Below are 23,177 nucleotides of genomic sequence, written 5' to 3' on the forward strand. Positions count from 1 at the left end.
GGAGCACCCGGTCTTGCCATCGATCACACACTCCCTCAAGCTGTGGGATAGACTTAAATTTAAATATAAGCTTAGTAACCCGGACTCCCTAATGACTCCTTTTTTTGGAAACAGAGATTTTATCCCGGGACTACCAAGACAATCGTTTAAGTTATGGCGGCAAGCAAACATTTGTAGACTTTTTGATATTAGCCACGATCTCAAAGTGACGAATTTTGATGAACTGGTTAATAAAAAAGGGATCCCGTCAGGAGAAATTTTTCGCTACCTCTAATTAAAAGCTTTTTTTGCCAAAGTTAACCCCACCAGTCCTGTATCCCGGTTTGAGAGACTGGTATAGAAGGGGTGAAGGCGGTCACAGCAAAAGAAGTCCAGCCCAGGAACAAGTGAAATTAAAATCAGCTTTAATATTACATGCTGTACATCACAGAAGGGGCACTCTGACGCGTTTCGTCCTTCTCCAGAACTTTATCAAAGAGTATACTACCCTTATCACACAGACTCCTTAAGTAGGTGTCAAACCAATATGATTGGTTGGTCTTAATCAGAGATCCATTGAATCCAATAAAGTTAATGGTAAGCCATAATTGGGAACAACCCTCTCATTGAGTCTGTGTGATACAGTTTGATAACACAAAATACATAGTAACATATAACAACAAACATATTTAAAAGAAAAACACAATGTTATACAATGTGGTGTGAAGCATGTATTAACAAATTTAAGGAGACATATATATGGAAGTGAAGAAAAAATTCATATATGGTAAAAATTATATCTGCAGTGGTTTAACTTGTAATTATTTATTTAAATACAAGTGGAAGCTAAGTATATTTTAAACAATAAGTGTTCTGAAAAATAATTTTCAGGATTAAAGTCACTGCATAACTCGATCCATATGTGTATATACAGTATATACTAGCCATATGGTACACATGTGTAGGATCACAAGGTACTAGATGCAATTAAATATAGAATATATATATATACTTCTTCAATACAATTTAAATATCACTCTGCATACTGACTACTTATAGGGAGATGCAAAGATGAGTGGCAGTATTATGCAACATTTTGAATGGAGTGCATGGACATACACTCTCTCTACCCCCCATTTTCTGGGTCAAAGAAAATGTTTTAATTCCCAATCGGTGTTTATACCGTGTGGATGGAGGGTATTGAGAGTGTATATCCAATACATCTCCCTTTTGTTTAATGCATTCTCTCTGTTGCCACCCCTGGGGTGACAGGGCACGTGTTCAATGGCAGAAAAGGCGAAGTTTCCAATACCGCCTTTAAGGCATTGTGTGAAATGTTTTGATACTGGATGAAGTAAATCACCCTTCCTGATAAGGCGCACGTGCTCTGCCATCCTGGTTTTTAATGGTCTTATTGTGCGACCTACATATTTTGATCCGCACTTGCAATTAAGAACGTATATAACATAACTGGTGTTACAATTTAGAAAGGTCTTAATTTTGTATTTACTTGAATTATTGTTAAACACAATACTATTCGTTGGAGACGCGTGCTGGCACATGGCACATTTACCACATTTAAAAAAAACATTTGGAATACCTTTAACATTTGAGAAACCAGACCTACTATTATACATACTGGGTGACAGATGGAATGCCAATGTTTTGGCTTTGCGATATGTGAATCTTGGTCCACTTTCAACAATTGGGCGTATATCTCTATCCAGCAGCAGGGTGTGCCAATGCTTATGAATGATATTACTAATCTGTCTGGACTGTTGACTAAATGTTGTGATAAAAGTGGCCTCAGGAGGTTCAAGAGTGAGGTGTCCCTGGACACTTCATTTCCTGCACCCGGCCACTATCGGCACAACGGGCCCCCCGCCCTGGGTGAGTCAAAAATTTATAATCTGAAGATTTCATTGTGTCCTAATGGTGAATTGCCACATACTTCTAGTGGATTGAGTTTTTTTCTTTACACTTAATATACTTGACTTTGGCAGCATCAGTTATTTTGGGTTCACTCCCATATTTTTTAGTGCGGTTTGAGAGACTGTCTGGAAGCCGACCCACAAGAGAGGTTGGTATCGACACTATACGGCCAATTTGCCATACTTTAATTAAACTTAAATTTGTGGAGAAATGGGAAGCTGATTTAGGCGAGGAATTGGAGGATGAGGAATGGGAGGACATTTTCAAAGTGGTAGCCAAGAGCTCAATCTGTTCAACCATTCGGGAAAATGCATATAAAGTAATGACACGATGGTACAATACACCAGAAATTATTGCTAAATATGTACCAGGCTACTCCCCTATATGTCCTAAGGGTTGTGGCAAGGTGGCTACTTTCATGCATATGTGGTGGTTATGTCCCTATGTACAAGCTCTATGGACGCAAGTGAGATCCTGGATTAGCCAGATTTTGGGCAGGGATATCCCTCCAGACCCATGGCTGTTTTTATTAAACAAATCACTTCAGGGCCACACCAGGGTGGAAAATAAGCCAATAACCCACATTATCACCGCAGCAAGGTGTGCCCTGGCAGGTCTCTGGAAACAGGACAAACTCCCAACAATCCCCAAAATTAGAAACAAGGTATGGTTTGTGTGTACAATGGAAAAGCTTACAAGCTTTATGAATGATACATATGATACATTTCAGAAGGTATGGCTACACTGGATACTGTTTATAGAAAACCGAAATGTGTCCCAAAATTCCCTCAGCCTGTAATGCTACAAATCCCTCCCTTTTTCAATTTCAAATTCAGCTGATAATTCTGGCTCTTGCCCTCGGCACGAGTTTAAGAAGTTATATTTTGTCTTAACTTAAGAATCCTATAGACCTCATTGTCACCGCGGTTTATCTAGAGATACCCTAAGAAAAAGGCTGCCCCAGACTTTTCTTTCCAGTACGAAATGTAGTAAGTGTTGTTATATGGAAGTGTACTATGTTATTGCTTCTTCACCAAAAGGCTGTCCTCTTCCGTATTCCCCCATCCCCTTTTTAATTTTGTACCCGTCCCCCCGATACCCCCTCCCCCCAATAATGTTCCCCTTATTCAAATTGTATTTCTGTACGATTCTGTATAATCTAATAAAAACTTCACGTTTAAAAAAAAAAAAAGAAGGTAATTCAGAGTTATTTTTAAATAATAAAAAAAAATGCTACAAGTATTTTCTCATAGTACAGAACCGATTAAAAAAAAAAAAAAACACAAGTAGGATATTGCTTGGTCTACAGCTTTAATGTATGTATATCTTTATTTGTTGTATACAAAAGATCTCCAGGAGGTTTGCGAGGTTACATCTGTTCAGGCTCCCATCTGATCTCTCAAAAGCGACACTGACTGCAGCTCCACTCGCATCAGCCTTGGATTCTCACGTTATTCCTCAGCCTGTCCCATTTCTCTCCTCGATCAGCTGTTTAACAGGGCAGAACTCTGCGATTCCGTGCAGCAGCTCTAAGGCCGTGCTTACAGTCCTAGCGACACGACGTCAAAACAAGTTTACTTAATCCATCTCGTGCACCTATAGTAGGCGCAACCACACGGTGGCTTGGTCGCGATAGCTGGAAGTCAATGAAAATTTATTTTTCGGCGACCGCCACGTGATGTCAGCGGACACGTGAGCGGTTCAGCCAATGAGGACGAACCAATCACAGTTACGCCCCCCCGGTCGCCGTCTCTTGCCTCCAACACTACAGGCAAAACAACGATGCTACAATGGTGACGGGTGACGTCATGTCGCCAGGACTATAAGCGTGGCCTAACTCTACCAGTTTCACACGCGTGCTTCCTCAGGTGTAGGAGAGCCTGAACATTGTATCCCGGAAGAACAGATGTAACCCCGCAGACCTCCTTGATCTTTAATATACAACACTGTTTAAAGAACAGTGAGAGGGTGAGTGGTGTTCTCCTTTTTCTTTATAAAAACCTAATTGATTTGCACTGTGCGTGTCTCTTTTTCCCTTTCTTCATTTTTGGTGCCTGGGAAAGAAGATTGAAAACCGCAGTGGATTCTCTCTGATCCCCAGCAGGAATCACAGTGCAGAATCCTTTGTCACGGTCCTTTTATTTGCTTCTCACTCACTGCTTCTCAAATACATTACTAGTGTAATATTGTTCCCATTTACACTGTAATCACAATGTCACATAATAGAGGGTTCTTACAGCCCCACTTTTAGTTTGTGTAAACATGATCCTGAGCCTGGCTGCTTAGCTCAGTTGCTTAGAAAATGGCGCTAATAACATGGGTCCAATCCCTGTACGGAGCGTTTTCTTTCATTTATAGATATTTATCTAACAGTCATCCTGCTAATCCAATGTGAGAACAAGGATACATTACACAGTAACCCCCTGAAGGGGTTAAACTGCAAAATACACCTTATGTATTGCAAATTGTGAGCACCAAATTCCCACTACTGTATCTTGCTAGAGATGGGTATTTTTTTTAATACCAAACTTAGAAAAAAACACATTGCTTTTGAATATTCCTGAAAATAACCAGCACTAATGTTTTGTTAATAAAAAATTGAAAATTAACAAATATTTTCGTTTTTACTTTTATTAGGGGAAAGAATAAAAAAATACAGTGTTACATTTAACAACAGTTGTTTTGAGGCATCAGAAATGCATATTTTTCTTATGTGTAAATTAAATTGAAAATAAACTTTTCCATATAAATGTCCGAGACAGTTGTGATGTTTTTGCAAACATTCCAACACATTTTTAAGAAATTCGTTATCTTGTTGATATAAAATATGTGCTATTTCTGTAAAACCTTAAGATCAATTTACGCACCTTTAGAAGGATTAGAGAATCTGGGAATCAAACTTTGAATTAAAAGAAAAGGTACGAATAGGTGTATGGGAGGTGGCTGGTTAGCTCATAGTAGGTGTGTCAGATCACCCCTCAGTGTACACATGTATAATGGACAGATATTTACAAGGTAACAATGATACTCACCCCCACACACTTGGCGCATAAAACGCCATTAAACAGACCCCATTCCAGGTGTGTAGAAGACTCAGAATAGCATTGCATCTATAATAGACAAATAAGCTGAACTCTTCACATATTCTCACACTGGGATCTGGGCCACCTGTTGAGAACAAACACTGCAAGTACCTTATTTTAACATGGGGACAGCAATGCGTGTAATTTACGTAAATTAAAGGCTATTTGGAGGAAAGAACTGAATTTAACCTTCCACTAAACAACACTCCTTGAATACCTAAGGGATAAGTATATACCGAGGGGACTGCGAGTTATCTTCATCCTACACTTTGCAAAGAAAACCCCCAACATTGTGAAAAATGGTTTATTATTTTGAACAAATGCTCAATTGACCTTTCAGCTTTAACTATTCAAAGTTTGGAGACTTCACTGACCACGCCGAGAGCAAATTAATATTATACGTTTATTTATATAGCGCCATCCATGTACAGTACATACTGTAGTGTTTCATAGCAGTAATACATTGGACATTATATTATAAACAAACTAGCTGAGAGACCCGGCGTTGCCCGGGATGTAATTTTGGGGGGGCGGACGACAGGGTTGGGCTTCCCCCGGGTGACTGGGTGGCAGACTGAATGGGTGGGTGACTGGGTGACTGACTGAATGGGTGGGTGACTGGGTGACTGACTGAATGGGTGGGTGACTGAATGGGTGGGTGACTGGGTGACTGACTGAATGGGTGGGTGACTGGGTGGGTGGGTGACTGAGTGGGTGGGTGGGTGACTGAGTGGGTGGGTGGGTGACTGAGTGGGTGACTGAGTGGGTGGGTGGGTGACTGAGTGGGTGGGTGGGTGACTGAGTGAGTGGGTGGGTGACTGAGTGGGTGACTGAGTGGGTGGGTGGGTGACTGAGTGGGTGGGTGGGTGACTGAGTGAGTGGGTGGGTGGGTGACTGAGTGAGTGGGTGGGTGGGTGACTGAGTGAGTGGGTGGGTGACTGAGTGGGTGGGTGGGTGACTGAGTGGGTGGGTGGGTGACTGAGTGGGTGGGTGGGTGACTGAGTGGGTGGGTGGGTGGGTGACTGAGTGGGTGGGTGGGTGACTGAGTGGGTGGGTGGGTGACTGAGTGGGTGGGTGACTGAGTGGGTGGGTGACTGAGTGAGTGGGTGACTGAGTGAGTGGGTGACTGAGTGAGTGGGTGACTGAGTGAGTGGGTGACTGAGTGAGTGGGTGACTGAGTGAGTGGGTGACTGAGTGAGTGGGTGACTGAGTGAGTGGGTGACTGAGTGAGTGGGTGACTGAGTGAGTGGGTGACTAAGTGAGTGTGTGACTGAGTGAGTGTGTGACTGAGTGAGTGGGTGACTGAGTGAGTGGGTGACTGAGTGAGTGGGTGACTGAGTGAGTGGGTGAAAGTGGGTGACTGGGTGAAAATGACTGGGTGGGTGTGTGGGTGGGTGTGTGGGTGACTGGGTGGGTGTGTGGGTGGGTGTGTGACTGAGTGAGTGGGTGGGTGACTGAGTGAGTGGGTGAAAGTGACTGGGTGGGTGTGTGGGTGACTGGGTGGGTGTGTGGGTGACTGGGTGACAGTGCGTGGGTGGGAGATGGTGGGTGACTTACCTTGACCCCGTGGCATCTGGCTGGGGCAGGAGGTGAGTTCGGGAAGCTGGCGGGGGGGGGGGGCAAGAGTGGCAGGAGGCCCGCGCCGCACTTACCCTCCGTCTGGGAGCCGGTGCACGTGAGGAGGCCCGCGCCGCGCTTCCCCTCCATCCGGGAGCCGGCGCACGTGAGGGGGAGTGCAGGAGGCCCGGGCCGCGCCGCGCTTCCCCTCCGTTCCTTGTTGTGAGCGAGGGGGGAGGAGCCTGGAGTTTGCTGCTGAGCAGGAGGGCCGCGCTTCCCCTCTCCGGGAGCCGGCGCACGTGAGGGGGAGTGCAGGAGGCCCGGGCCACGCCGAGCTTTTCCTCGTTGTGAGCGAGGGGGGAGGAGCCTGGAGTTTGCTGCTGAGCAGGAGGGCCGCGCTTCCCCTCTCCGGGAGCGGCGCACGGTGAGGGTGATGGTGCGGCTGGGGATGTTGCGGAGCGTGGGGATTTGGGTGAGGTGGGGAGGGGGGAGAGAGTGAGGGGCACCGGGAGAGGAGGGGCACCGGGTGAGGAGGGGCGGTGTGTGGAAGGTGAGCTGCGGTCCAACTGACGGGGGAGAGTGAGGCCAAGCAACAGAGTGTGTGTGTGTGTGTGTGTGTGTCGTCACTCCGCCTCAGGCCAATGAGAGGTGTGGGGGCGGGCGGCCCAAGGGACCAATGAGATTTCCCCTAGGGACACAGGAAGATGCAGACAGGCATACAGTGCTTTCACAAATATATAATAAGATAGGAGGATCCAGAGCACTACGGGTTTGTAGAAAAGAAATTTATTCTAGGCACACACACTGTGTGTGCCTAGAATAAATTTCTTTTCTACAAACCCGTAGTGCCCTGGATCCTCCTATTAGTTCATACATCTTGAAATAACAATAGACATTTTTTTTCCCTGAACCACGGAGCACCGGTACCTCAAACTGCAAGTATATTGCCACCAGCGAGGGGAGATATACCAAAGGGGGGAGGGGCGGGGAGATGTGCCGGCAGAGAGGGGACATGCCAAAGCAGCGCGGGGAGATGTACCGCCAGCAGGGGTGGGGGGGGGGGCATGTTCCGGCAGCATGGGGAGACACACACACACATACACACAAATCTCACCCGCACTACATCCAGCAGCAGGGCAATGGGGGGGGGGGGGGAAGGGGGACACAAGGGAGATGTATTCAATATTACATTCCCCGGGTGTAAAAAGCTAGTCTTATATAAAAGAGATCTCTTATTTTATAAATAAAATTAACACAATGTGTTTGCCAGATAATGGGTATCATTAGTCACTATGGATATAGTCTCTATACTGCCATACCCCACAATGAGGGGATTTAATCCCCTAAAAAACCTTTTGTTAAACAGTAATATTCCACAGGATCTAATAATCTTTCTAATAACACTTGTGGGAATCAGTCTGATTAAAAACGTCTTAAGGTAAAACAGCAATTGCTATGAACAAACACACGGGACAACAATAGGGGACAACATTGCCCCTGCATAGGCTAACCTTTTCATGGCAGATTTGAAGAGAAATTCATTTACGACATTAATCCCTTTCAATCACAGATTATGCAATGGCATCGATACATAGACGATGTCTTCATTGTGTGGACTGGCGATAAAGACTCACAGCATTTGTCACACACTTAAATTCAGTACACAACACCATCACATTCACAATGGTTAGTAGTGAAACATAAATAAATTACCTGGATGTGAGTATAACTATGGAGGGCTATAAACTCGTTACAGATTAACTAAACCCACAGATTGCAACCGTCTGTTACTAACCAAAAGCTTTTATCCCCAATACTGAAAGAGGTCTTACCCTGTATTCAATTGGTAAAATAATCATCAGCGATTCATCTAAATACCAAACTAGATAAAAGGAGGTTCTTTCTAAATTCAAATCCAAGGGATATACCAATAGAGTACTAGATGGAGCTAAAAACAGGATACAACAGCTAACAAGGGAGACACTTATCAAAGTCTGTAATAACAGACCCTGCCAAGAGACTACCAATGGTGACAACATTTAATACACTTTCTGGGGAGGTGAAGGATATTGTCCTGAGGCATTGGAGAATCGTACAAGGAGATCCAGTGGTAGGTTCCCTCTTCAAGGACAAACCGGTCTTTGCCTATAAAAGATTACAAAAAATGAGGGACATAATTGTGTGAGAGAGACCTGGAACGGGGTCGGCTTAATGGCGTTTTGGCGCCAAGTGGGTGGGGGCGAATGTCATTGTTATTTAAATGTCTGTCTATTATGCTTGTGTACACTGAGAGGTGATCTGACGAAACGTGATCTGAAACGTTATTTGTTCCTTTAAATATACACTAAGTGATTAGTAAGATACTTTCCCAGCAGTACCTGCGCTGGCTCATGTGCTACATACAATTGCTTCCTGGATAGCTCAGTTGTGCTGTTAATAATGCCAAGGTCGTGGGTTTGATCCCCACACTGACCATTTTGCAGATTTCTTTGCATTTTTTCTGTGTTATATAAAAGGTTATGAGGATGTAAAAGTTGAAATTGATAAACATACCATGAATCGCTCCCTACGGTCTTCTCAATCAACGCTGCTCCCTTCCTCCGTTAACACACCAGAACACTGAAAAATGAAGTGATTTACTGTATCGTAGTATATTGAATTATTAGGGGAAAAAATGATGGAGCAGAATAATTAGCATAGGGAATATAAAAGAAAAATAAAGTACAATTTTTAAAATATTTAATCTACATTCAATATTTTTTTTCTCTCCTTCAATGTGCCCGTCTTCCTGTGCCTCTCTCCCCCCCCCCACTTTGGTACCTCTCCCCCCATCCCTCACAGTGTCTCACCCCCCTTCGCTGAGCCTGCCTCTCTGCCCCCCCATCGCCGTGCCTGCCTCTCCCCCCACCCCTCGCTGTGCCTGCCTCTCCCCTCACCCTCGCTGTGCCTGCCTCTCCCCCCACCCCTCGCTGTGACTGCCACTCCCCCCACCCCTCGCTGTGACTGCCTCTCCCCCCACCCCTCGCTGTGACTGCCTCTCCCCCCACCCCTCGCTGTGACTGCCTCTCCCCCCACCCCTCGCTGTGACTGCCTCTCCGCCCACCCCTCGCTGTGACTGCCTCTCCCCCCACCCCTCGCTGTGACTGCCTCTCCCCCCACCCCTCGCTGTGACTGCCTCTCCCCCCACCCCTCGCTGTGACTGCCTCTCCCCCCACCCCTCGCTGTGACTGCCTCTCCGCCCACCCCTCGCTGTGACTGCCTCTCCCCCCCTTTGCTGTGCCTGCCTCTCCCCCCCCACTCGCTGTGCCTGCCTCTCCCCCCCACTCGCTGTGCCTGCCCCTCCCCCCCCTCGCTGTGCCTGCCCCTCCCCCCCACTCGCTGTGCCTGCCTCTCCCCCCCCCACTCGCTGTGCCTGCATCTCCCCCCCCACTCGCTGTGCCTGCCTCTTCCCCCCCCACTCGCTGTGCCTGCCCTCTCCCCCCTCCCCACTCGCTGTGCCTGCCTCTCCCGCCCCACTCACGGTGCCTGCCTCTCCCCCCCCACTCGCTGTGCCTGCCTCTCCCCCCCACTCGCTGTGCCTGCCTCTCCCCCTCCACTCGCTGTGCCTGCCTCTCCCCCCCCACTCGCTGTGCCTGCCTCTCCTCCCCCCACTCGCTGTGCCTGCCTCTCCCCCCCCCCCACTCGCTGTGCCTGCCTCTCCCCCCCCCCCCACTCGCTGTGCCTGCCTCTCCCCCCCCCACTCGCTGTGCCTGGTTCTCCCCCCCCATTCGCTGTGCCTGCCTCTCCCCCTCCCACTCGCTGTGCCTGCCTCTCCCCCTCCCACTCGCTGTGCCTGCCTCTCCCCCTCCCACTCGCTGTGCCTGCCTCTCCCCCCTCCCCACTCGCTGTGCCTGCCTCTCCCCCCTCCCCACTCGCTGTGCCTGCCTCACTCCCCTCCCCACTCGCTGTGCCTGCCTCTCCCCCCTCCCCACTCGCTGTGCCTGCCTCTCACCCACTCGCTGTGCCTGCTCTCACCCCCCCGCTGTGCCTGCCTCTCCCCCGCTGTGCCTGCCTCTCCCCCCCGCTGTGCCTGCCTCTCCCCCCCGCTGTGCCTGCTCTCCCCCCGCTGTGCCTACCTCTCCCCCCACACTGTGCCTGCCTCTCCTCCCACCGCTGTGCCTGCCTCTCCCCCACTCGCTGTGCCTGCCCCTCCATCCCCCCTTCACTGTGCCTGCCTCTCCCTTCCTTCGCTGTGCCTGCCTCTCCCCCGCTGTGCCTGCCTCTCCCCCCCCACTGTGCCTGCCTCTCCCCCCCCGCTGTGCCTGCCTCTCCCCCACTCGCTGTGCCTGCCCCTCCATCCCCCCTTCACTGTGCCTGCCTCTCCCTTCCTTCGCTGTGCCTGCCTCTCCCCCCGCTGTGCCTGCCTCTCCCCCCCTTCGCTGTGCCTGCCTCTCCCCCCTTTGCTGTGCCTGCCTCTCCCCCCCTTCGCTGTGCCTGCCTCTCCCCCCCTTCGCTGTGCCTGCCTCTCCCCCCTTCGCTGTGCCTGCCTCTCCCCCCCTTCGCTGTGCCTGCTCTACCTCCCTTCCTTCGCTGGTGCCTGCCTCTACCTCCCTTCCTTCGCTGTGCCTGCCTCTCCCCCCCTTCGCTGTGCCTGCCTCTCCCCCCTTCGCTGTGCCTGCATCTCCCCCCCCTTCGCTGTGCCTGCCTCTCCCCCCCCTTTGCTGTGCTGCCTCTTCCCCCCCCCTTCGCTGTGCCTCGCTCCCCCCGCTGTGCCTGCCTCTCCCCATCTCGCTGTGCCTCCCCCTCGCTATGCCTGCCTCCCCCCTCTTGCTGTGCCTCCCTCCCCCCGTTGTGCCTCCCACCCCCGCTGTGCCTCCCTCTCCCCGCTGTGCCTCCCTCCCCCCGCTGTGCCTCCCTCTTCCCCCCCGCTGTGCCTCCCTCTTCCCCCCCGCTGTGCCTCCCTCCCCCCGCTGTGCCTCCCTCCCCCCGCTGTGCCTCCCTCTTCCCCCCCGCTGTGCCTCCCTCTTCCCCCCCGCTGTGCCTCCCTCTTCCCCCCCGCTGTGCCTCCCTCTTCCCATCCGCTGTGCCTCGCTCCCTCCCCCTTGCTGTGCCTCGCTCCTTCCCCCTCGCTCCCTGCCATCTCATTGTGCCTCGCCCCCTCCCCCCTCGCTCTGCCTCGCTCCCTGCCACCTCACTGTGCCTCGTCCCCTCCCCCCCCCTCTGCCTCGTCCCCTCCCCCCTCCCTCGCCCCACTCGCTGTGCCTCGCTCCCCTGCCCCTCGCTGTGCCTCTCTCCCTCCCCCCACTCCCTGTGCCTCGCTCCCTCCCCCCACTCGCCGTGCCTCGTTCCCTCGCCCCTCGCCGTGCCTCGTTCCCTCGCCCCGTTCCCTCGCCGTGCCTCGTTCCCTCGCCCCGTTCCCTCGCCGTGCCTCGTTCCCTCGCCCCTCGCCCCGCCTCGTTCCTCGCCCCGCCTCGTTCCCTCGCCCCGCCTCGTTCCTCGCCCCCGCCTCGTTCCCTCGCCCTCCTCGTTCCTCGCCGTGCCTCGTTCCCTCGCCCCTCGCCGTGCCTCGTTCCTCGCCGTGCCTCGTTCCCTCGCCGTGCCTCGTTCCCTCGCCCCTCGCCGTGCCTCGTTCCCTCGCCGTGCCTCGTTCCCTCGCCGTGCCTCGTTCCCTCGCCCCTCGCCGTGCCTCGTTCCCTCGCCGTGCCTCGTTCCCTCGCCCTCGCCGTGCCTCGTTCCCTCGCCGTGCCTCGTTCCGTCGCCCCTCGCCGTGCCTCGCTCCCTCGCCCCTCGCCGTGCCTCGTTCCCTCGCCCCTCGCCGTGCCTCGTTCCCTCGCCCCTCGCCGTGCCTCGTTCCCTCGCCCCTCGCCGTGCCTCGTTCCCTCGCCCCTCGCCGTGCTCGTTCCCTCGCCCCTCGCCGTGCCTCGTTCCCTCGCCGTGCCTCGTTCCCTCGCCCCTCGCAGTGCCTCGTTCCTCGCGTGCCTCGTTCCCTCGCCGTGCCTCATTCCCTCGCCCCTCGCCGTGCCTCGTTCCCTCGCCGTGCCTCGTTCCCTCGCCCTCGCAGTGCCTCGTTCCCTCGCCGTGCCTCCCCCCTCGCTGTGCCTCGCTCCCTCCCCTCACTCCCTCCCCCTAGCTGTGCCTCGCTCCCTCCCCCTCGCTGTGCCGCGCTCCCACCCACCCTCACTGTGCCTCGACCCCCTCCCCCACTCCCACTCGCTGTGCCTCGCTCCCTCTCCCCCTCGCTGTGCCTCGCTCCCTCCCCCCCTCGCTGTGCCTCGCTCCCTCCCCCACCCACCCTCGCTGTGCCTCGCTCCCACCCACCTCGCTGTGCCTCGCTCCCACCCTCGCTCTCTCCCCCACTCGCTGTGCCTCACTCCCTCCCCACTCACTGTGCCTCGCTCCCCACCCTCGCTGTGCCTCGCTCCCTCCCCCTCGCTGTGCCTCGCTCCCTCCCCCACTCGCTGTGCCTCGCTCCCTCCCCCACTCGCTGTGCCTCGCTCCCTCTCCCTCCCCCACTCGCTGTGCCTCGCTCCCCCCATTCGCACCCTTCCCCCTTCGCTGTGCCTCGCTCCGCCTGGCTCCCTCCCTCCCTCCTCGCTCCCTCACCCCCTTGCTGTGCCTCGCTCCCTCACCCCCTCGCTAACTCACGCCCTTGCTGTGCCTCGCTCCTCACCCCCACCCTGAGCCTCGCTCCCCCCTCGCTCCCTCCTCCTCTCGCTGAGCCTCGCTCCCTCCCCTCGCTGTGCCTCGCTCCCTCCCGCCTCGCTCCCCCCTTGCTGTGCCTCGCTCCCACCTCGCTGTGCCTCGCTCCCACCCACCCTCACTGTGCCTCGCCCCCTCCCCCACTCCCACCCACACTCGCTGTGCCTCGCTCCCTCCCCCCCTCGCTGTGCCTCGCTCCCTCCCCCCCTCACTGTGCCTCGCTCCCTCCCCCTCGCTGTGCCTCGCTCCCCCCCTCCCCCCACCCACCCTCGCTGTGCCTCGCTCCCACCCACCCTCGCTGTGCCTCGCTCCCACCCCCACTCTCTCCCCCGCTCGCTGTGCCTCGCTCCCCACCCTCGCTGTTCCTCGCTCCCTCCGCCCTTGCTGTGCCTCGCTCCCTCCCCCACTCGCTGTGCCTCGCTCCCTCCCCCACTCGCTGTGCCTCGCTCCCTCCCCCACTCGCTGTGCCTCGCGCCCTCTCCCTCCCCCACTCGCTGTGCCTCGCTCCCCCCCATTCGCTCCCTTCCCCCTTCGCTGTGCCTCGCTCCGCCTGGCTCCCTCCCTCCTCGCTCCCTCACCCCTTGCTGTGCCTCGCTCCCCTCACCCCCTCGCTGTGCCTCGCTAACTCATCCCCTCACTAACTCACGCCCTTGCTGTGCCTCGCTCCCTCACCGTGCCTCGCTCCCTCACCCCCTCCCTGAGCCTCGCTCCCCCCTCGCTCCCTCCTCCTCTCGCTGAGCCTCGCTCCCTCCATCTCTCGCTGTGCTTCGCTCCCCCCCATGTGCCCCCGCTCCCCCCTCCATGTGCCCCGCTCCCCCCTCCATGTGCCCGCTTTCCCTCCCCCCTCCATGTGCCCCGCTCCCCCCTCCCCCTCCATGTGCCCCGCTCCCCCCTCCCCCCTCCATGTGCCCCGCTCCCCCCTCCATGTGCCCGCTCCCCCCTCCATGTGCCCGCTCCCCCCTCCATGTGCCCGCTCCCCCCCTCCATGTGCCCCGCTCCCCTCCATGTGCCCGCTCCCCCTCCCCCCTCCATGTGCCCCGCTCCCCCCTCCCCCCTCCATGTGCCCCGCTCCCCCCTCCATGTGCCCGCTCCCCCCCTCCATGTGCCGCTCCCCCCTCCCCCTCCATGTGCCCCGCTCCCCCCTCCATGTGCCCGCTCCCCCCTCCCCCCTCCATGTGCCCGCTCCCCCTCCATGTGCCCGCTCCCCCCTCCATGTGCCCCGCTCCCCCCTCCATGTGCCCGCTCCCCCTCCCCCTCATGTGCCCCACTCCCCCTCCATGTGCTCGCTCCCCCCCTCCATGTGCCCCGCTCCCCCCTCCATGTGCCCGCTCCCCCCTCCCCCCTGTGACGATAGGCTGTGTCGGCCTTCCTTAATAAAGGGGGAACCCGGCTGGCTGCCCTGAAACCATATGGTATGGGCTGAGAGTGTCAGCTCTTGTGTCCAAATGTTGGTTCTCTGTGTTTTAAAACTGCAATGTATTGTTTGTCCTGTGATTTAAACCCAGGTTGGTGACAAAAGGCAGTGTGAATTACCATGTGAATTACATGTGAATTAGCATTTCAATGCCCCAGCTCAGAAAGGGTTTCCAAGCCAAATCTCCCCAATTTATTTCCCTTATAAGTATAAGGTTCCCCAGATTATATTCTGTGAGGAAGTGTACTTTATATTGTGTTTTAATGTTTACTATAAGGTTCTATACAGAAAGCACAGGCATATGGGTAATATGCTGGCTAGTTTGCATAGATTCCATAGTTCAAAGAGGAGAGGAATGGCAGAGGGGGGAAACCATTTGGTGAGCAGGATGTTGATTAAGATGTCTTTGTTCTAAGTAGACACAGCGGAGTCAGGTATAAAACGGCTCTGGATGTCAGAACTGATAAGCAAGGTTTCTATTGGCAAGTTTTGAATTTAGCCCTCCTATCAGTGAATGCGTAATTTCAATCCCTGCTTTAATTGGCTATTACACCCCTCAATGATTTAGATAGGATTTCAGCCTATATAAGAGCGTGCTGTAAAAGCAGCTCGCGCTCTCTTGTTCCTGGTGGAGGTCTGAAGACAAGCAGCCTCTGGCAGGCCTCTCCCTTCTGATGCTTCTGTTGAAAGAGCTATTCACACCTGGAAGCATGGGGAGGCCTAGCCAGCAGGCTGGATTTCGGTCCAGGAGCCCAAGGTCCTATCAAGGTAAGCCTTTCCTGAACAGGCGCCTTGCAACTAGGAAAAGGGTAGATCTCTTCCCCAGACCCCCGTAAGTGTGTATATTCTCTGTTTCTTGTATTTCTGTGTGTTTCCGAGGTCTTGTCCGAATAACCGCAATTTATTTTACTGCTGTTTTGCCTTGTGACTGATCCCTTAAATATAAATGTGAATTGGGCCTGGTCTCCCGTGACACCCCCTCCATGTGCCCCGCTCCCCCCTCCATGTGCCCGCTCCCCCCTCCCCCCTCCATGTGCCCCACTCCCCCCTCCATGTGCTCGCTCCCCCCCTCCATGTGCCCCGCTCCCCCCCTCCATGTGCCCCGCTCCCCCCCTCCATGTGCCCCGCTCCCCCCCTCCATGTGCCCCGCTCCCCCCCTCCATGTGCCCCGCTCCCCCCTCCCCCCTCCATGTGCCCCGCTCCCCCCTCCATGTGCCCGCTCCCCCTCCCCCCTCCATGTGCCCCGCTCCCCCCTCCCCCCTCCATGTGCCCCGCTCCCCCTCCATGTGCCCGCTCCCCCCTCCCCCCTCCATGTGCCCCCGCTCCCCCCTCCATGTGCCCGCTCCCCCCTCCCCCCTCCATGTGCCCCGCTCCCCCCTCCTGTGCCCGCTCCCCCCCCCCATGTGCCCCGCTCCCCCCCCATGTGCCCCGCTCCCCCCCTCCATGTGCCCCGCTCCCCCCCTCCATGTGCCCCGCTCCCCCCCTCCATGTGCCCCGCTCCCCCCCTCCATGTGCCCCGCTCCCCCCCTCCATGTGCCCCGCTCCCCCCTCCATGTGCCCCGCTCCCCCCCTCCATGTGACCCGCTCCCCCCCTCCATGTGCCCCGCTCCCCCCTCCATGTGCCCCGCTCCCCCCCTCCATGTGCCCCGCTCCCCCCTCCATGTGCCCCGCTCCCCCCCTCCATGTGCCCCGCTCCCCCCCTCCATGTGCCCCGCTCCCCCCTCCATGTGCCCCGCTCCCCCCCCCCATCTGAGAGAGACACACACACACACACACACACACACACACACACACACACACACACACACACACACACACACACACACACACACACACACCACACACACACACACACACACACACACACACGAGATAAATCACCTGATCTACTCCTGAGATCCCAAGCTTCGGTTTGGTTCACGCATGCGCAGAAGCCTGCATGGCGCTACTCATGCCATGTCTAGTCAGGGCATCCCATTGCACGTCCACAGCCAATAGAAGGTTTGCATAGTACTGCACATGCTCACTAGCGCTACTGAAGCCAGAGCCGCCATCTTGGATAAGTAAGATACTAAGTAATTCGGCTTGCGGAGAGCCCAAATAGAAGTTGTAATAATGGCGCTTGTGAGCATGTGTAGGACTAACAAGCTCCTATTGGCTATGACAGCGGGATGTGATGTGCCAGGTCGGGGGCGTGTCCTGATTAGACATGGTATTGGCAGCACCAAGCAGGCTTCTGCGCATGTGTGATCCTAACCTAGGCCTGTGATCCCGGGAGCAGATCAGGTGATCACTCTTATCCCATCCCCCTCTTATCCCACCCCCCTCTTATCCCACCCCCCTCTTATCCCACCCCCCTCTTATCCCACCCCCCTCTTATCCCACCCCCCTCTTATCCCACCCCCCTCTTATCCATCCCCCCTCTTATCCTTCTTATCATTGTACCTCCCCCTCCCTATAACTGTGCAATATGGGGCACAGTGAGGGAGAGAAAAAAATGATTAAAATGTAGATTACATTTTCAAAAATTGTACTTCTCGACTTTATTTTTCTTTTATATTCCCTATGCTAATTATTCTGCTCCATAAAAAAATGTTCCTAATAACTCAAAATACTAAGATATTGTATTGATAATCACTTAATTTTTTTGTTTTAACGGAGAAAGGGTAGACAACATAGGTTAAGAAATTACCTAGGGAGCGATTCATGTATGTTTATCATTTTAAATTTTGACATCCTCATAACTTTTTATAAACACACAACAAATGGTGCAAAACTTGTATATAGAAGAAAGTGACCCCAGGGGTCACCAAGGCCCTATGGAATTGCACTCAAAGTCAGCCAGAACACCATAAATATGATGTACAGAGTACCTATGTTAATGCATACTGTATCACCCAAAATATAGATCCAGAGACCACCTATGAATGAACTCATATCAGTCTGATTAAAATCAAAAAATAATAAGTTTTATTTTGCTATATAAGCGACGAAAAACGTGAAAATAATAATAATAAACAATATATCTAAAATCCCCAATGGAGAGACGGCGTGCGGTAAAGGATATACTCCAATGCAGCAATTATCCTATAATGAAGATAGAATAAGGAGATCTAACTATCTTGATAGAATTGGTCTCTATCTTAGGCATAGTGATAATACACAGTGCATGACATAGAAGATCTTTTAGATAGCTGGAAAGTATATCGCAATAATACACAATCAGAGGCACTTATATGTAGGATACTGTGTACCAGTTATCCTATATTCCCATCTTGGTGGTCACTATCACACAGATATCACATAGGTTACAGTATATATATATATATATATATATATATAGAGAGAGATAGAGAGAGAGACAGAGAGAGAGAGACAGAGAGAGAGAGACAGAGAGAGAGAGAGAGACAGAGAGGAGAGAGACAGAGAGAGAGAGACAGAGAGAGAGAGACGAGAGAGAGAGACAGAGAGAGAGAGACAGAGAGAGAGAGACGAGAGAGAGACAGAGAGACAGAGAGACAGAGAGACAGAGAGAGAGAGAGACAGAGAGAGAGAGAGACAGACAGAGACTTCTACATGAAGGTGTGATAGACAGAAACCAGAAGACAAATATCATATATAGGCTTGTAGTTGTCAGTGAACTCATAGCCTGTTGTGGAATTATATACACAAAGTATCTGGACAGACAAATTAGTACAGAAGGTGTTAGTGCAACAAAGTGCTGTCTGTGCTGTTTATGTTTCGATTTCCAGATAGAGGTATATATGGCATTGTATAGCGTGTCACTGGTCTAAGGGAGAAAAAGAGTGCATCTCTATATAGCGCTTAATACAACCGTGTCTTCATAGGTATCCCCACATTTCCTGAGTCAGTTAGGAAAACGCCGTCCCTCGTGGTGTACGTCACGAACCCGACGTCACCATACCCATATTTGTCACTATGTTTTTGTGCAATTGGTGCAAAACAAATAGTTATCTATGTGGCGCTTAATTATAATCCAGTGATATTTTTAAAATAAAAATATAAGCATAATTTATATAATATAATACCAAAAATAGTGCAACTACATAAACATATAGTGCTTAAAGTGATAAATACACCCAAATAAAATTAAGTTTGCAGCTCAAAAGCTAATGTTAGATTTTCTCGGAATCCAAGAAAGTTGTAGAAATCCAGGTATTTTGGGGAGCGCAGGTATATGAAAAGACAAAACACATAGGATATAGTGCAATATGTCTGTGCTTTTGGTTAAACTGTTTCTTTTATTCAGTGTGAATTGTGTACTCACAAATTTACCACTTGCATAGTGTGTATAAAGGTATCTTTATGGCGTCGTGCCAGAGTTCTCCATATAGGTAATCACCTTAATGCACAGATAAAGCAAGAGAACCGACCATAGTGCGATCAGAGAATAAAAAACTTTATATTAAAAATATGGTAAAACACACTCACATGGTGTCAGTTGGTTTAACAGCAATTTGATCATAAATGATCCACGTTGTTACACTTTTTTTTTTCTACCATAAATGATCCACGCCAGCAAATTAGAGCCTGATGGTTGGAGCGCTATAGTCCGTCTGCTCTCTCAGCTGGTCTCACTCCCCGTCTGCTTCTATCCCGTGGAATCCCCGGATGACGTCTAGAGACGGGTGCAGCGGACGGACAAAAAACAGGTCGCGCTGGAATCAGCCTCCCTCTCGGTACTTTGGATACACTCAACGCGTATCTTCTCTGACGAGGTTTCCTCAGGTGTATATCGCAATGTAATTCGCACAGTGGCATGTTGACGTGTGTGTGTCTGTATATGTGTATATATCAATATATATATGTATATATATATATATATATATATATATATATATATATATATATATATATACAGTGTTCGACAATTAATGATAACCACTTGCCCGTGGCGTGTGGATTTAGGCCGCTGGCGAGTGGATTTGGGCCGCTGCTGCGGCTCTATGAATTCCCCTGCTCGCGCCAAATTATTTTTTTTTTTTCAAATAAATAAATAAATAAGTAATCTCCCTCCCTGATTGGCCTGACGCGAGGAAGAGGGCCGGCTAGCAGCTTTGGGTCAGCCCCTCCCCCTGCACCCAATGCCAGCTTGCTGCCCGGGGCGGGATGTAGGCTGGGAGGGGGGGGGTCCCCGGATGTAGGCTGGGAGGGGGGGGTCCCCGGATATAGGCTGGGAGGGGGGGGGGTCCCCGGATGTAGGCTGGGAGGGGGGGCCCCCGCAGCTGCTGCCCAGGGCTGGAAGACAAGGTAGGCGCTTCCCCTCTGTCCCACGCTCCTTTGGCACCTGGCGGGAGGTAGAGGGAGGGGGGTGCGCGTGTGCGGGGTGCGCACGCGCTGGAGGGGGGTAAGGGGGTTTTGGCAAAGTTCCCGGCCACGTTTCCCATCGGGGAGGCTGTTGTGGCCGTGCGGCTGTTCCCTGCTGGCCTCCGATCCCCCCCGCAACTAATGCCGACCTCCTGTCTGGCTGCCTGACCCCCCCAGCATGGCTGCCTGACCCCCCCTCCTGGCTGCACCGTGCGCCTGTCCGGCTGTCCCCCTGCTGGTCCCCGATCCTCCCGCTGGCCCCCCGCCCCCCCCCCCTGCTGGCCCCCCGATCCCCCCCGCTGGCCCCCCGATCCTCCCGCTGGCCCTCCGACCCCCCAGTGGCCCCCCGACCACCCCGATCCTCCCGCTGGCCCCCTATCCTCCCGCAACTCCTGCCCGATCCCCTGGCATGTGGAGCAGCATGTGGAGGACAAGCAGGCCCTGGAGGAACAGGTAGGCCCCTCCCTTCCAATAAATACCAACCCTGTCATCCACCCAGTGAGTGTGTCTGTGAGTGTGGGTGGGTGTGTGTGTTTGTATTTGTGTGTCTGTGAGTGTGGGTGTCTGTGAGTGTGGGTGTCAGTAGGTGTCTGTGAGTGTGAGTGTGGGTGTCTGTGAGTGTGGGTGAGTGTCTGTGAGGGTGTGTGTCTGTGGGTGGGTGTGTCTGTGAGTGTGGGTGTCTGTGAGTGAGTGTGTGTGTGTGTTTGTGTGTATTTGTGTGTCTGTGAGTGTCAGTGTGGGTGTGGGTGTGTGAGTGAGTGTGGGTGTGTGTCTGTGTGTGTCTGTGTGTGTCTGTGTGTGTTTCTGTGTGTCTGTGAGTGGGTGTGTGTGTCTGTGAGTGGGTGTGTGTGGGTGTGTGTCTGTGAGTGGGTGTGTGTGTCTGTGAGTGGGTGTGTGTGTCTGTGTGTGTGTGCCTGTGAGTGTCTGTAAGTGTGTGTGAGTGTATGTGTCTGTGAGTGTATGTGTCTGTGAGTGTATGTGTCTGAGTGTTTGTGTGTGTGTCTGTGTCTGTGTGTGTGTGTGTGTGTGTGTGTGTGTGTGTTTGTGTGTGAGTGTTTGTGTTTGTGTGTGTTTGAGTCTGAGTGTATGTGAGTGTTTGTGTGTGTGCGTGTGTGTTTGAGTCTGTGAGTGTGTGTCTGTGAGTGTATGTGTCTGTGAGTGTGTGTGTGTGTGTCTGTGTGTGTCTGTGTGTGTCTGTGTGTGTTTGTGTGTGAGTGTTTGTGTGTGTGTGTGTTTGAGTCTGAGTGTATGTGAGTGAGTGTTTGTGTGTGTTTGAGTCTGAGTGTATGTGAGTGTTTGTGTGTGTGCTTGAGTCTGTGAGTGTATGTGTCTGTGAGTGTATGTGTCTGTGTGTGTGTGTGTGTGTGTCTGTGTCTGTGTCTGTGTCTGTGTCTGTGTCTGTGTATGTGTATGTGTATGTGTCTGTGTCTGTGTCTGTGTCTGTGTCTGTGTGTGTGTGTGTGTGTGTGTGTGTGTGTGTGTGTCTGTGTCTGTGTCTGTGTCTGTGTCTGTGTCTGTGTCTGTGTCTGTGTATGTGAGTGTGTTTGTGTGTGTTTGAGTCTGAATTTATGTGAGAACAGCAACAAACAACAGCAAATGGCGCACAGCCAGGGAGCCAGGTGGAATAAAAGTAAATGTCCTTTATTTCAGTGCATGACTGGTAACAAGAAAACCCCCCATGGGGACAATAACGCACCTCCTACGCGTTTCGGACCGGTAGATCCTTTATCAAGGAGTCTGGTATATGGAGCAATTGAGTGTCTTATATACCCCTCATCTAATCATCTAAAATATCACAAACATGTTAAAATCGGGTCGCTCCCTAATGCGCATGCGCGTGACGTCATATCGAGCGCCACCGCTCCAGGACCAAAGGTCTGTGCGCGTGCCGTCATAACGAATTTATGTGAGTATTTGTGTGTATGTGTGTGTGTGTGTTTGAGTCTGTGAGTGTGTCTGTGAGTGTATGTGTCTGTGAGTGTTTTTGTGAGTGAGTGTTTTTGTGAGTGAGTGTGTGTCTGTGTGTCTGTGTGTCTGTGTGTGTGTGTGTGTGTGTGTGTTTGTGTGTGAGTGTTTGTGTGTGAGGGTTTGTGTGTGAGGGTTTGTGTGTGAGGGTTTGTGTGTGTGTTTGTGTGTGAGTGTTTGTGTGTGTGTGTCTGTGAGTGTATGTGTCTGTGAGTGTTTTTGTGAGTGAGTGTTTTTGTGAGTGAGTGTTTGTGTGTGTCTGTGTGTGTGTCTGTGTGTGTCTGTGTGTGTGTGTGTGAGTCTGTGAGTGTATGTGTCTATGAGTGTTTGTGTGAGTGAGTGTTTGTGTGAGTGAGTGTTTGTGTGTGTCTGTGAGTGTGTGTCACCCTCTCAACCTCTCCCTGTGTCACCCTCTCCCTGTGTCACCCTCACCCTTTCCCTGTCGCCCTCACCCTTTCCCTGTCGCCCTCACCCTCTCCCTGTTGCCCTCTCCCTGTGTCACCCTTTCCCTGTCGCCCTCGCCCTTTCCCTGTCGCCCTCACCCTTTCCCTGTCGCCCTCACCCTTTCCCTGTCGCCCTCACCCTTTCCCTGTCGCCCTCGCCCTTTCCCTTTCCCTGTCGCCCTCTCTCTGCCGCACTCTCTCTGTCTTTGTCTCTCATTCTCTCTGTGTGTGTGTTCTCTCTATCTCTCTTTGTCTCTCTCGTTCTCTCTCTCTCTCTCGTTCTCTCTCTCTCTCGTTCTCTCTCTCTCGTTCTCTGTGTGTCTCTCGTTCTCTGTGTGTCTCTCTTTCTCTGTGTGTCTCTCTTTCTCTGTGTGTCTCTCTTTCTCTGTGTCTCTCTTTCTCTGTGTGTGTCTCTCTCTGTGTGTCCCTCTTTCTCTGTGTCGCATATCTCTCTCCCTCTCTCTCCCTCCCTCTCTCTCTCTCTCTCTCTCTCGTTCTCTCTCGTTCTCTCTCTCTCTCTCTCTCTCTCTCTCTCTCTCTCTCTCTCTCTCTCTCTCTCTCTCTCGTTCTCTCTCTCTCTCTCTCTCGTTCTCTGTGTGTCTCTCTTTCTCTGTGTGTCTCTCTTTCTCTGTTTGTCTCTCTTTCTCTGTGTGTCCCTCTTTCTCTGTGTCTCATCTCTCTCTCTTTCTCTCATATCTCTCTCCCTCTCTCTCCCTCTCTCCCTCTCTCTCCCTCTCTCTCTCTCCCTCTCTCTACCTCTCTCTACCTCTCTCTACCTCTCTCTACCTCTCTCTCTCC

At 52.7% G+C, this 23,177-nt stretch overlaps 1 protein-coding gene across 5 annotated transcripts in view; it reads right to left on the reverse strand.

Annotated features, from left to right (window-relative positions):
- LOC142463884 (uncharacterized) overlaps positions 1-16,689 on the reverse strand; it is a 43,576-nt gene extending 26,887 nt beyond the window's left edge. For 3 of the 5 annotated variants that reach the window (XM_075566702.1, XM_075566703.1, XM_075566705.1), the window contains exons 1-2: positions 16,525-16,689; positions 9,105-9,170 (exon numbers count right to left, since the gene is read on the reverse strand). The gene's annotated coding sequence lies outside the window, so the exon portion shown is untranslated. Of the gene's footprint in view, positions 1-7,615; positions 8,697-9,104; positions 9,191-16,524 lie in introns of those variants that run through there. The other 2 variants (XR_012787522.1, XM_075566704.1) reach the window with 2 other exon arrangements.
- Between the last annotated feature and the right edge of the window lie 6,488 nt (positions 16,690-23,177).

Source organism: Ascaphus truei, chromosome 12 (genome assembly GCF_040206685.1).
Source record: "Ascaphus truei isolate aAscTru1 chromosome 12, aAscTru1.hap1, whole genome shotgun sequence".
Taxonomy (NCBI): domain Eukaryota; kingdom Metazoa; phylum Chordata; class Amphibia; order Anura; family Ascaphidae; genus Ascaphus; species Ascaphus truei.